The sequence below is a fragment of the Palaemon carinicauda genome, chromosome 25 (assembly GCF_036898095.1).
Source record: "Palaemon carinicauda isolate YSFRI2023 chromosome 25, ASM3689809v2, whole genome shotgun sequence".
In the NCBI taxonomy this organism is placed as follows: Eukaryota; Metazoa; Arthropoda; class Malacostraca; order Decapoda; family Palaemonidae; genus Palaemon; species Palaemon carinicauda.
In genome coordinates this window covers 60,619,895-60,632,394 of record NC_090749.1, presented here as the reverse complement: position 1 = coordinate 60,632,394, position 12,500 = coordinate 60,619,895, and positions in this window count along the sequence as shown.

The window sequence follows — 12,500 nt, the reverse complement described above, 5'->3', positions numbered from 1 at the left end:
GAATTATTTCAGCTAAACAAAATTATCCAGAGTAATGAATTATACAAATCAATTTCCCCTGAACTCTATCGGATGAGGAGATCCTATTTAGGATAAAAGCTGATCCGTGTTGCTTGAAAAACTTCGGCTATTAGGTTCATACGTATACTCCCAAAGGCTCTGTTGATTTGGAGGATTATGTGCAAATAGAATGATTTATCACCTGAGGCTCTTCTCTGAAATACAGCTCAAAGAGCAGTCCCAGTTTAACAATTAGTCGCTGGATATTTGTATCATTAAACAAACCTTATGGCCATTTTGGGAGAGTTCTTATATATATATATATATATATATATATATATATATATATATATATATATATATATATATATAGATATATATATAGGTAGATAGATAGATAGATAGATAGATAGGTAAATCTGATAGATTTATATGTAATATACTATTTAACAATAAAAAATAATGAAAGGTATAATGCAGGACAAACATGGTAATTTGATGCATTATAATACAATACTGTTACAAATTTAATCAATTAACAAAAACATAGGATTAATGTTTTACCAAGTATAGCTGCAGATATATAGACCACTATCAGACATCATCAACTTAAGGCACCATCACCATCAGACACCATCACTATCAGGCACCATCGCAATTGGACACTATCACCATCGGACACCATCACTATTAAACAGCATCACCATCACCATCTGACACCATCACTATCAAGCATCATCATCATCAGACACCATCCCGATCCGATACTATTATTATCAGACACCATCACTATCAGACAACAACCCAATCAGACAACATCTCTATCAGACACAATCACCATCAGACACCATCACTATCAGCACCATCCCCACCAGGCACCACCATTATCAGACAACACCACTATCAGACACCATCAACATTAGAAACCTCCATATCGGACACCATCACCAGCAGGCATCATCATTACCAGATAAGATCACTATCAGACACCATCACCATCAGAAACCATCCAAATCAGACACCATCGCCATCAGTCACAATCCATATCAGACACCATTCCCATTAGGCAGCATCATTATCAGACACCATTACCATTTAACGTAATTACTATCAGACACCATTACTATGAAACAACATCCCAATCAGACACCATCCCAATCTGACACCATCTCTATCAGACACCATACCTATCGGACACCATACCTATCTGACACCATCCTGATCGGATACTATTACTATCAGACACCATTACTATCAGGCACCATCACCACCAGACCTTATCTCTATCAGACACCATTTCTCAAAATGCATCCGTGACTTAATGAAGTCCAACGAAAGAGCAATGACCCACTTTGGTAGAGACACGAGAAACATACATTTTGTTAGTGGAAATGTCGTCTGTTATTGATTTATTCTCTCTCCCTCTCTCTCTCTCTCTCTCTCTCTCTCTCTCTCTCTCTCTCTCTCTCTCTATGTAAAACAGTTTTCTATTTAGTGATTATCTCTGTCTGAAGTACTATATTTAGAATTTATGCTTTCATTTTCGCCCGCCATCTCTCTCTCTCTCTCTCTCTCTCTCTCTCTCTCTCTCTCTCAGTGTACCTACATAAAGCATTCATAGCTTTAGTGATAATTTTTTCTGAAGCACTGTATTAAGAATTTATGCTTTCATTACCTCCGCCATCTCTCTCTCTCTCTCTCTCTCTCTCTCTCTCTCTCTCTCTCTCTCTCTCTCTCTCTCTCTCTCAGTATACCTACGTAAACCATTCTTAGTTTTAGTGATAATTTTGTCTGAAACTCAATATTTAGAATAATTTTATGCTTTCATTACACCAACCTCTCTCTCTCTCTCTCTCTCTCTCTCTCTCTCTCTCTCTCTCTCTCTGCCTGCTGTCTGACAGAGTCCGGATGTCTATTGAGTTTTCCTGTCCGCTGTACAAGAACTGACCGCTTTAATACAATTGTTTCATCAATGTTGATTTTGTCGTTCTTTTAGTTGTTCCACTGATGCTTTCGGTCGAGTATTTGCACATTGGATCTTATCATGTTTGTCTGTGTTTGTTTGTGTTTGCTCATTGTATTTGTAAAGATGTAATGGTGTTGTTAACCTGGTTATGTATCTTTATGCAATGAGTAAATAGGGCTACAAAATACACGTATCTAGCCTTGGCCCTCAGAAAAAGAGAAAGATGCAGTTTTGTTCCTTCTATTTCAAGGCTGTGGAATAGTTTCCCGCTTGTGGGATAGCGCGTTCAGTGCACCTCATGCTAGAATCAGTAGGCATTACTAGCTGTCCTTGCTTTTATAGCCTTTACCCCTCCCCATTCCTGTTTCTTTTCCTCTTTTCTGGGTAAAGAATTTAAATTTTTAATACTTAGTGCAAATTGTGATCCCCCCCCCCCCTTACCCAGCTGAACCTAGACTCTAAAAGGCCTCACTGGCCCCAGCACCAAGGTTGTATATCCTTACAACCCTCCCTAATTGAAGAGGCAGGAAGTCTAATTGTACTTTTCTCTCCCTTTTTCTTGGAGTGTTTGGGTTTGAATTATAAAAGGACACTGGGTTTCCCATCCCACCAGCCTTCTTGATTATGCTGCATTTTAATTATTATCTGCAGCTAATTAATTCCATTATATAAACTGAATCATGATTTTTTTCTTACAATATTATTTAGTAAAAATTTCCCTGGAATCGTTTTAAAATACTTATTTATCATTTATGGAATAGTTACGAATTTCATCTTAAGATTCTCTGTCATTTATTTCAAATTTCTTACTTATGGCCTTCATGGAATGTTAATTTTCTTGAATAAAGAGTTCAAATGCCACAAAAAATTACAGCAATTTTTATATTCTACAGGAAAAAAGAAAACCCTTTTAAAATTCTCTAAAGATTTGATAAGATATTTAAAGGACTTGAAAAAATTTGTAGTATATAAACTTGATATTTGTAAAAGAAATTTTTCAAAACCTAAAGGTCAGAAAAAATATCAAAGCATTTATAAAAAAATATCCCATACTATGAATTTGAATTCCATTCCAGAGTATGTTCTTCTGATTTGTTTAACTCCTGCAAATAGTCCGGTCTAGACATACATATTATTTACTTATTACTTCGTTTCAAATTCTCCAATACATAGCCTATTTGAAAATGTTCAAACCCTGAAATATGGGAATTTGGAAAAATAAGCTAGATTCACTTGATTCTGACTCCAAAATGGTAAAAATAACGCTCCTTACACAAGTTAGAGACTCCAAAATGGTCAAAATAATATCGCTTAAACAAGCTAGAGATTCACTTGATTTTGCTTTAAAATGGTTAAAATAACTCCCCTTATAAAGGCTAGAAAGTCACTTGATTCTGACTTTAAAATAGTCAAAATAACATCCCTTAAAAACCTAGAGCTTCTCTTGATTCTGACTTTAAAATAGTGAAAATAACATCCCTTAAAAACCTAGAGCTTCTCTTGATTCTGACTTAAAAAAAAAAAAAACCGACCTTTAAAATCTAGTGACTCACTTGATTCTTATTTAAAATAGTCAAAATAACGTCCCATATAATGATCGAGATTCACTTAATTCTGACCCAAAAGTAGTCAAAATAACGTCCCTTACAAAAGCTAGATATTCACTTTATTTTTACTCTGATGTGTTTTAAAAACGCTTTATTCTGACTCTGAAAGGGTCAAAATAAACGTTCCTTAAAAACCTAAAGATTCACTTGATTCTGAGTTTTAAAAAGTCAAAATACCGTCCTTTAAATAAGATAGATATTCGCTTGATTCAGTCTCCAAAATGGACAAAATAATGTCCCTTATAAAAGTTACAGATTCACTTGATTCTGACTTTACGGGAGTCAAACCAACGTCGTTTGAAAAAGCCAGAGAATCACTTGATTTTGGCTTTAAAATAGTCAAAGTATATTCCTTAAAAAAGTAGAGAATAACAGGATTCTTCCTCCAAAATTTTCAAAATAGCTTCCCTTATTTTTACTCTAAAGTGGTCAAAATAAACTTCCTTTAAAAGGCTTTATTCTGACTCTAAAATGGTCAACATAACGTCCATTAAATATCTAAAGATTCACGTGATTGGAACTCTAAAATGGTAAAAATAACGCCCCTTGAATAAGATAGATATTCACTTCATTCTGTCTGCAAAATGGACCAAATAACGTCCCTTACAAAAGCTAGAGATGTACGTGATGCTGACTCCAAAATGGTCAAAATAACGTACCTTAAAATAGTTAGAGATTCACTTGATGCTGACTCCAAAATGGTCAAAATAAAGTAACTTACAAAAGGTAGAGGGTGCACTTGATTCCAACTTTAAAATGGTCAAAATAACGTCCTTTGAAAAAGCAAGAGATTCTATTGATTCTGACGTTAAGAGTCCAAATAACGTCCCTTAAAGGGGTAGAGATACACTTGATTCTGTCTCTAAAATGGTCATAATAACATCCCTCGGAAGAGATAAAGATTGACTTGATTCTGACTAAAGTGTCAAAATAACAACCCTTAAAATAGATAGGGATTCACTCGATTCCAGCTTTTCAATGGTCAAAATAACATCCCATAAAAAAGCTAAAGATTCCCTTGATTCCGACTCTAATATGGTTAGAATAACGTCCTTTAAAAGAGCTAGGGATTCACTTGATTCCAGCTCTTGAATAGATAAAATAACATCCCATAAAAAAGATAAAGATTCACTTGATTCTGACTCTGAAATGGTCAAAATACCATCCTTTAAAAAGGCCCAGAAATAAGACAGGTGTAACCACTTGAAAAGATTCCCTTACCCTGAATGTAAAACCTAAACGCAAAGCTTTCGTATACTTAATTTCGCTACTTTCCTCCTTAAAGCTTTATAACGCCATAAGGACCCAGAAATGGCTTGTTAGCCTGTTCACAATGGGTCCTTTGTGTTCTTATTTAATACTCAGCCGGAAACAGAAATATTCTGGAAAGAATAAAAAAAGTATTATGGAGAATATTCCACTGAGGAAAGAATAGAACAAACATGGCTCTTTGTGGGGAGTTGACATGACTGTACTGTAGGTTTTACAGTATAATATACATCCTCCCAATTCAATGTAATGAGAGATTTACTTAACTGTCACAACCCTTTTTGCCTGTACCTTCCGTCTTAAAATTGGTCTAAACACCTGTAAAGTGTGCGTAAATATATGCACAGTTGCACACAGGAATTCCTTGGTGAACTCCAAGAAAATGCACCCTCTCACACCCTACTGCATGGAGAGTTCCTATGGGAAACCCCGCTCATCACGGATGCCTTATATCCCTACACTGTTTGGTTACTCGATGCACAGTAAGGGTGTGACATGGTGCACTACCTTAGAGTGTGGTGTGTTAAGAATTCTAGTGTCCTAATGTACAAACAAACGAATCCTGGCTGGACATAAATGTTAAGGCAAGCTTATTCAACTTTTTGAAATATCTTGGCGGAAAATAGATCATATATGTGACTTAAACTAGCCTCCTGGTTAGTACAGTGGTAACGTGTCTTCCTAGCATTCGCATGGCAGCAGATCGATCCCCACCAGGGACTGTGAGTTTAAGTTGTTTACTGGGTTGGTCTTGACCGGCTGACGTTCCGGTGAGCATCTATTGTGATGAAACTGGAACTGAAACCAGACACCTTTTACCTTTAACCTTAAACATTTATACTTTAACTGCTAAATCGTGATTCGTCCCAGTTTATAGTAGCTTTTTATTTTTATCGGTAAATGTATCTATGCAGTTCGATCCCTCATAGGTCATCGAACCCACCAACATACGCTGCATTATTAGTGTTGTGGAAGCCTACTGGAAACGCCCCTTTCTGACGATCAGCTGGACTGTGGTTTCGATACCAAGTCAGTCCCGATAGTTTTACTAGTGTCTGGAACCTCACTATGGTTTTGAGCCAAGAATGGTGGGTGTGAGGTAGCCTATACTGTAAGTCTATCTGCTGAGTCATCAGCAGCCATTGCCTGCCCCTCCCTTGTCCTATGGAAGGCGCTGGGGCGCAGATCATATATATGTATGGTCAGTTTCAAGGGCATTGTCATTGTCCCTTGGCTCTGCCATTCATTAGCGACCTTGGCAAAATATTCACTAATATCATTCATGCTTTCTCAATTTCAAAATGTGTAATATACAGATTTTTGCCAAGCCAAACATTCTTATGAAAAACATTAATTTCCCTTTAGGTCTACAAACCGTAGACAGAGAAAATTCCATAATAAGAGGTATCTGACTTATTGGAAAAAAAGGTAAAATTATCATTAAACAGCCAAGTGTTAAAGACTTGCAAATAAGCTATAACGACGGTGATGATTTGATTTGGATATTAATTGCAAAAGCTGAATTCGACATGAAATTTGATCAAACTCAGGATAAGTGTGAGGTATTAATTCTTTCATTATTTTTCAGTAATAAGATTAAATCTCCTCAAAATATGACGACGACAAGGTGGGAAAGAATTATAACTTACTCCAATTTTGCCTTCATAATTTTGGTGATAAAATTTTAGCATTGAGAATTAGAAAAAGGAAACTTTTGTTATATAATTGTGCATTTTTTTTCAGGGATTTTTTTAGGTTATTCTCTACTTCTCATTATTTTATTATATATAAAAAAATATAATATCACATAATACCCCAAACCTTACTTTGGAGTTTTAAAGAGAATACTATATCATAATCATTTACAAAATAATAACTATTTAGAAATAAAATATATGGCTATACAGTTTTCACAGTGGATAATCCAATGATATTTGTCTTGGTCTTGTCTTTCAATTATACGTATTGAAGGAAAAAAGAGACTTTATACTTTTCTGAATTTCCTGGTTTGACTGTTATCTATAGTATAGAGAAAATTCATTTCCACAAGAGATTTCTACATATTACTTACGGAAAGGAGCTTATGTTTGTTTTTAATTTATCTATTTATTGCTTTATTTATTCATTTATTTACTTATTTATCTGTTAGTCTGTTTGTAGGACTACATCAAAACATGTTTCCAGATTTATGAAAAATTGCAATATCAGGAAGAAGTCAGGATTCATGATTTAATAAAAAGATAATAATACAGTATATTGAATCACGGTCAACATATGATAAAGGGAAAACTTGGCCCGTAGACTTGAGTGAATTATTGACCGGAGGATGGAGGAGGTCTTAAATCTTAAGTTTCCCTTTTCACTTATTTTTCATATCCAAAACATTGCGAGAAAAAGTATAGAATAGTTTATTTGGTTCAGTTTCAGTTTAGACTAAGATGAAGCTTAACATCAATAGAATTATGAAACATCATAGACTGAGAATTTACTCATTTTCGTTGGTCCGTGAGAGTCAAGGGTAAGCGGCCAAAGTTAATGGTCTTGCCCAAGCTGTGATGGGCCTTAATGAGACTTGAACGTCAACAGAGCGAATTTAGCTGTTATGCAGTATGGTTCCTGGTGTTGGTTTGCAGACACTGATCAGTGTAAATGCAGGTTTACACGGCCAGATGGCTCGTTGAACACGGTTCGACAGACAAGTGTTTAAGAATGAGAACCGGGTATTTGGTTGTCAAACGGTTTAAAGAAAGTGTGTTCTCCCCTGACTTTTGTGGGCTGTGATTCATTCTCCACAAACCTTATGCATTTGTTGCCAATTTAACCTCTTCGAACCCTTTGACAAGCAGGTTCGACAACCGAGTTCGATGAACCATTCGACCATATAAACTGCGCTTTATATATCACACTGGATGATGCTTCACTTCGCTTACCGAAAGCCAATCGAACACAGCATTTGGGAAATAAAATGACAAACTGAAGAACAAAAGATACTTCAAGTAAACATGTATGTAACTATGCATGTGATTATGTAGTTGTGGGGGAAAAATACATTGTTAGGGTTGTATTTGGGAATACAACAAGATCAAATGCAGCTGTTTGTAGAATAATGCAGGACAAAGGCCTCAGACATGTCTGCAGTTTGGCCAGCTTTCATCACCCTGCTAGTTAATGTGGAATTGTGATGAGATACTTTTGTCTGATCGCTCACTGCAAACCAACCTAAGTATGAGTCCTGACTATTACAGCTTTCCTGGTCATGGTGACACGTAAACCCTGTCACCCAGTTAAGTTATCCCAGCTCAGAAATGGTCATGAATATAGAATTTCATTAAATAGCATTATAAGGAAATAAATCTCTCGGAAAGGAGTCTTTTCCATTCCGAAAGATATGAGATAAGGAAATGAGCGATACCAAACAAGATCTTTCAACATGTTGTGCTCTAAAGTTGAGAACAAAATAGCAAACTAGAGTTTTCCTCTCGTCATTTAAGTATACGAGAACACGCTTAGTAATGTGGTGAATAGGCAGAGGCTCCCCTCCACCCAGGGGAGGGTTGGGGCTTTGAGTAGGCTACCATTAACCTCATCTCGGGTAACCTACTTGGAACGAACATTCCCTGAGGTCGGGATGGCAAATGTATACGTCCATTTATTCCGAGAGAAAATCTCTCAGATGTCTTTAGCGGTACATAAGTTCCTACTTAGCGAATTGGTATATCTTCTAGAGTCAAAGTAAAGAGTGCGTAGTTCTTAAAAAGTCAATGTTACTGCTTATAAACGTCTCTTGATAGGAAGAGATGTCTCAGATAAAAATGCTTTTGGTGGTGGATGACGTCCAACAGGGCCGATAGTCCACCGATTAAAAAATCAATTCTCCAACAAGTTTTGTATTCCTATCTCTCCCAGAATGAAGATGAATACAAAACCATCTGGGCACAATAATAAAGGCCTGTATTAGCTGTTTTTTGCTAAGCAAAGCATATCGTGAATTCAACTACACCCTCGTGCGTAAATTATCAATTGAAATAGAATAAACGGATTAGACATCTTCAAGTGAGAATGTTTAAAGGACACTCATACATAGCAGAAGCAAGGAACTGCTAATGCCCTAGCAAGCAGGACAATGCCCTAGATATTATTGTATGAAAGTTGTGTGATTGGTTCTAGAAATTAAAATGATAACAAATGTGAGAGTACGGGTATGGTTGATTAATTTGCATCATATAGCGCTAAATGGCCTTTGATGTCCCAGTGCTTGGCTTAAGTCCTAAATTTTTTATTTACTTCAATTCAATACCCCAAAGACTGACCATATATACAGATGATCAGCACCCAAGACACCTCTCTACCCAAGCTAAAACCAGGGAGGGCTAGGTAATGGGTGCTGAGGACTTAGCAGGAAACCCTATTGCTCCCCAAACCCGTCCCCACCCCCCTTAGCTCACAAGGATGTTGAGGTTGCACACACTACAAGAAACTATCGACCTTGAGAGGGGCTTGAACTCCAGAACGGAAGATCGCCAGGCAGGGACGTTTCTGATAGGCCACCACAAGCCCCTGTTTAAATGATATTCTTATTTAAAAAAAAAAAAAAAATGTCTTACTTCTGAAGTGGTTGTGGTGGCTTATGTGGTAACGTCCCTGACTGATAACCGCCAGACTGGGGTTAGGGTCCCACTCAAACTCGTTAGTTCCTTTGGTCGTTGCAATTCCACTATCCTTCTGAACTTAAGATTGGGGGTTTGGGTGAGCATATAGGTCTATCTGCTGAGTCATCAACAGCCATTTCCTGGCCTCCCTTGGTCCTAGCTTGAATGGAGAGGTGACTTGGGCGCTGATCATGTGTATATATGACCAGGTCTAGGGCATTGTCCTGCTTGCTAAGCCAATGTCACTGTCCCTTGCCTCCTGAGTAGAATGCTATTGCTGATAAATATGAGGTATGTGAAGTGGAAATTATATCTTAGTGCCTTTGTAAAAAAAATAGTATATTGATAGGATCCTTTTTGTCCTGCTTATGAAATTTGAATATCCTGAAAAGGATATTTCTGTGTAAAATGAAAACCTTTACCATGCTAAGGCTATACTATTTCAGGCCATCCACACTAGATTGTTTTGCTGTGAGCGATCATACGAAAATATCCCACCATCACCAATATGCAGTTACTAGTGTGATGATGAAAACTGGCCAATCCCCAGCCATGAATTGACATAACTGAGGCCTTTGGTTGAGACTTGAAACAGTTGCATTTGTTGTTGTTGTTTTTGTTGTTGTCGTTGTTGTTGTCTTCGGTCATTCGAAGCGTAAATATTGCGATTTATTAAATCAGGGCAGTTATTATTTAGTCAATTATTCGTAATTTGTATCGGCCAGATTGCGCATTTATTAAAAGCGACCAGCCATCTATAATAACCTACAATGTTTTGTGGTTCGTGTACTTAGTGTTGGTTACCTTTTCACTTGAACAAATGTGTATATGGAGAAATATTTTTCTCTCTTACTGATAAATAAGAGAAAATTAGAAATTAAAGTCTTATCTTTTATATTTTTACTTTATTGCTATCAAGGTCAACTCAAAGAGATATGGAAAGAATATCGATGGGAATAACATTAGAGATATAAAAAGAGCAAAATGGATACGAGGGAAAACTAAAGTAGAGGATATTCTAAGAACATGTAAGATAAGAATTGAACATAGACTGGATATATAATGAAAATGACAGGTAATAGATGGACATTAAGAATGACACAATGGAAGAATAACAGAATGAGTCCCTAGAAATTGCAAAAGAAGCAGGGGAAGGAAGAGAAAACGAGTATTGACGAGCTAAGAAAATTTGGTGGTATGCTCTGGCATAGAAAGCCCATAAACAGACGGAAGAGGAATGACATGTCTAAGGCCTTTGTCCTGCACTGTCCTAGTAACGGCTGATGATAATGATGATAAGAATGCTATCAAAGTAAAAACAAACACATTTTCTTTTGCAATAAGATTTTATGTTTGTTATTATCTATTTTTCCGATCAATGTGTTTGAATGTAAATTGATATTAGCTACCTAATGGATACAGTTTATAGTTTATAACCCCATTTTCTTTTATTTATCTAATCACTTTATTGAATAGTTTTTATTTTTTAAACTGTAAAATCTCGTTGGAATTAAATAGTATTTGTTATTGGATCAGCGCCCACGCTGAGCAGCTAATAGGCCATCGTGAGTCAGGAATGTTAAACATCCAGTGAAAATAGATACAGCAAATTCTTTATCAAACCTTTTATTATCACTCATCAATCTCCATAGAAGCATTGCTATTTATTTGAAAAAAGCTGCCTACTAATATTCAGTCATCATCGTCTGTCTCACTTATCAAAAGATTAACTCTGCCTCCAAGGAAAATTTATACACTGCCACGATTCAACTTAGTATAGTTTCCCCTTCTGGAAACGAGCCCTCGTCCTGTTTAGAAAACGAGATTCGAATGACAGAGAAGGGAAAAGAGATTTGAATGCCATTAAGATTAAAGCAGAGTATCATGACAGTGCGTTAGGAGGGTCGAATGTTTTGGAATTTTTGTTGCATTTATTCCTCTCTTTGTTCTGCTCTTCGCCTCTGTCTAATGGGAGCTACTTCCATGGTACAGAGGCTATATTACTACCCAAGACTAGAGAACAATGGTTGGATTTTGGAGTGTCCGTCTCCTAGAAGAGCTGCAACCCATAGCTAAAAAGTCTTCTACTTCTATTTGTTTGTTGTTTTGATGCTTTCAAGTGCAGGAATCCACTAACCCTAACTTGATCCTTCCTCTAGATGAGATCCTCCCTTAGTTAAATGTACAGATGGACACAGGAATTCCTGATACACCTTGCTTTGAGGAATTGCACCTCGTACCACCTTTACTACGCGGTCAGTTACTGTTTAGCCCGGTTCACCACCTCTGCCATCTCTCCCTACGCTATCTGTTTTGTTTACTCGCTGCTAAGTAAGGGTGTGACAGGGTGCACTTGTCCAAAGCAAGGTGTGCTTTAGTTAATTCACGAATATCCTCCTTTAACTTCCTTTGCCAATAGTCATGATTATTTATATGAAGATAAAATATTAGGCAATTTATTATCACTGTCCAGTGCAAAGCTCTAGAAAATTAGACCTAGTTGTAGCGCCTCACAGGCCACCTCCCCTCATCTTCACCCTCTGGAAATGAATTGCCCTCGATTGACTTGTATCTTTCCTTTTTCTAGGTAGCTTTGGAAATATCTTTCTGCTTCTGTTTTTAAGGGGCTGAAAATCTCCCACTTCTTCGCTTAGTTCCTCTCTCCTTCCTTCCCTTGCTATCTTCACACGTTCTTCTGGTCTGGGCTAGAAAAGGGCTTGAGGCTGCCATTCTCATTTTCCTTTGCTGCTATGAAAACTTGAGGTTAAATCCCTAAGGACATGTTGGTATTAATTGCTTTGTAATATGGAAGCTTACTGTCTATATATATATATATATATATATATATATATATATATATATATATATATATATATATATATATATATATATATATATATATATATATAAGAAAAACAGTGAGTAAAGAAGAGTACCTCAGTTTGGTGGTAGTACAATTCAGAGATTTAGAGTACGATTATACTGTACATACTCCCATATATAATAAAG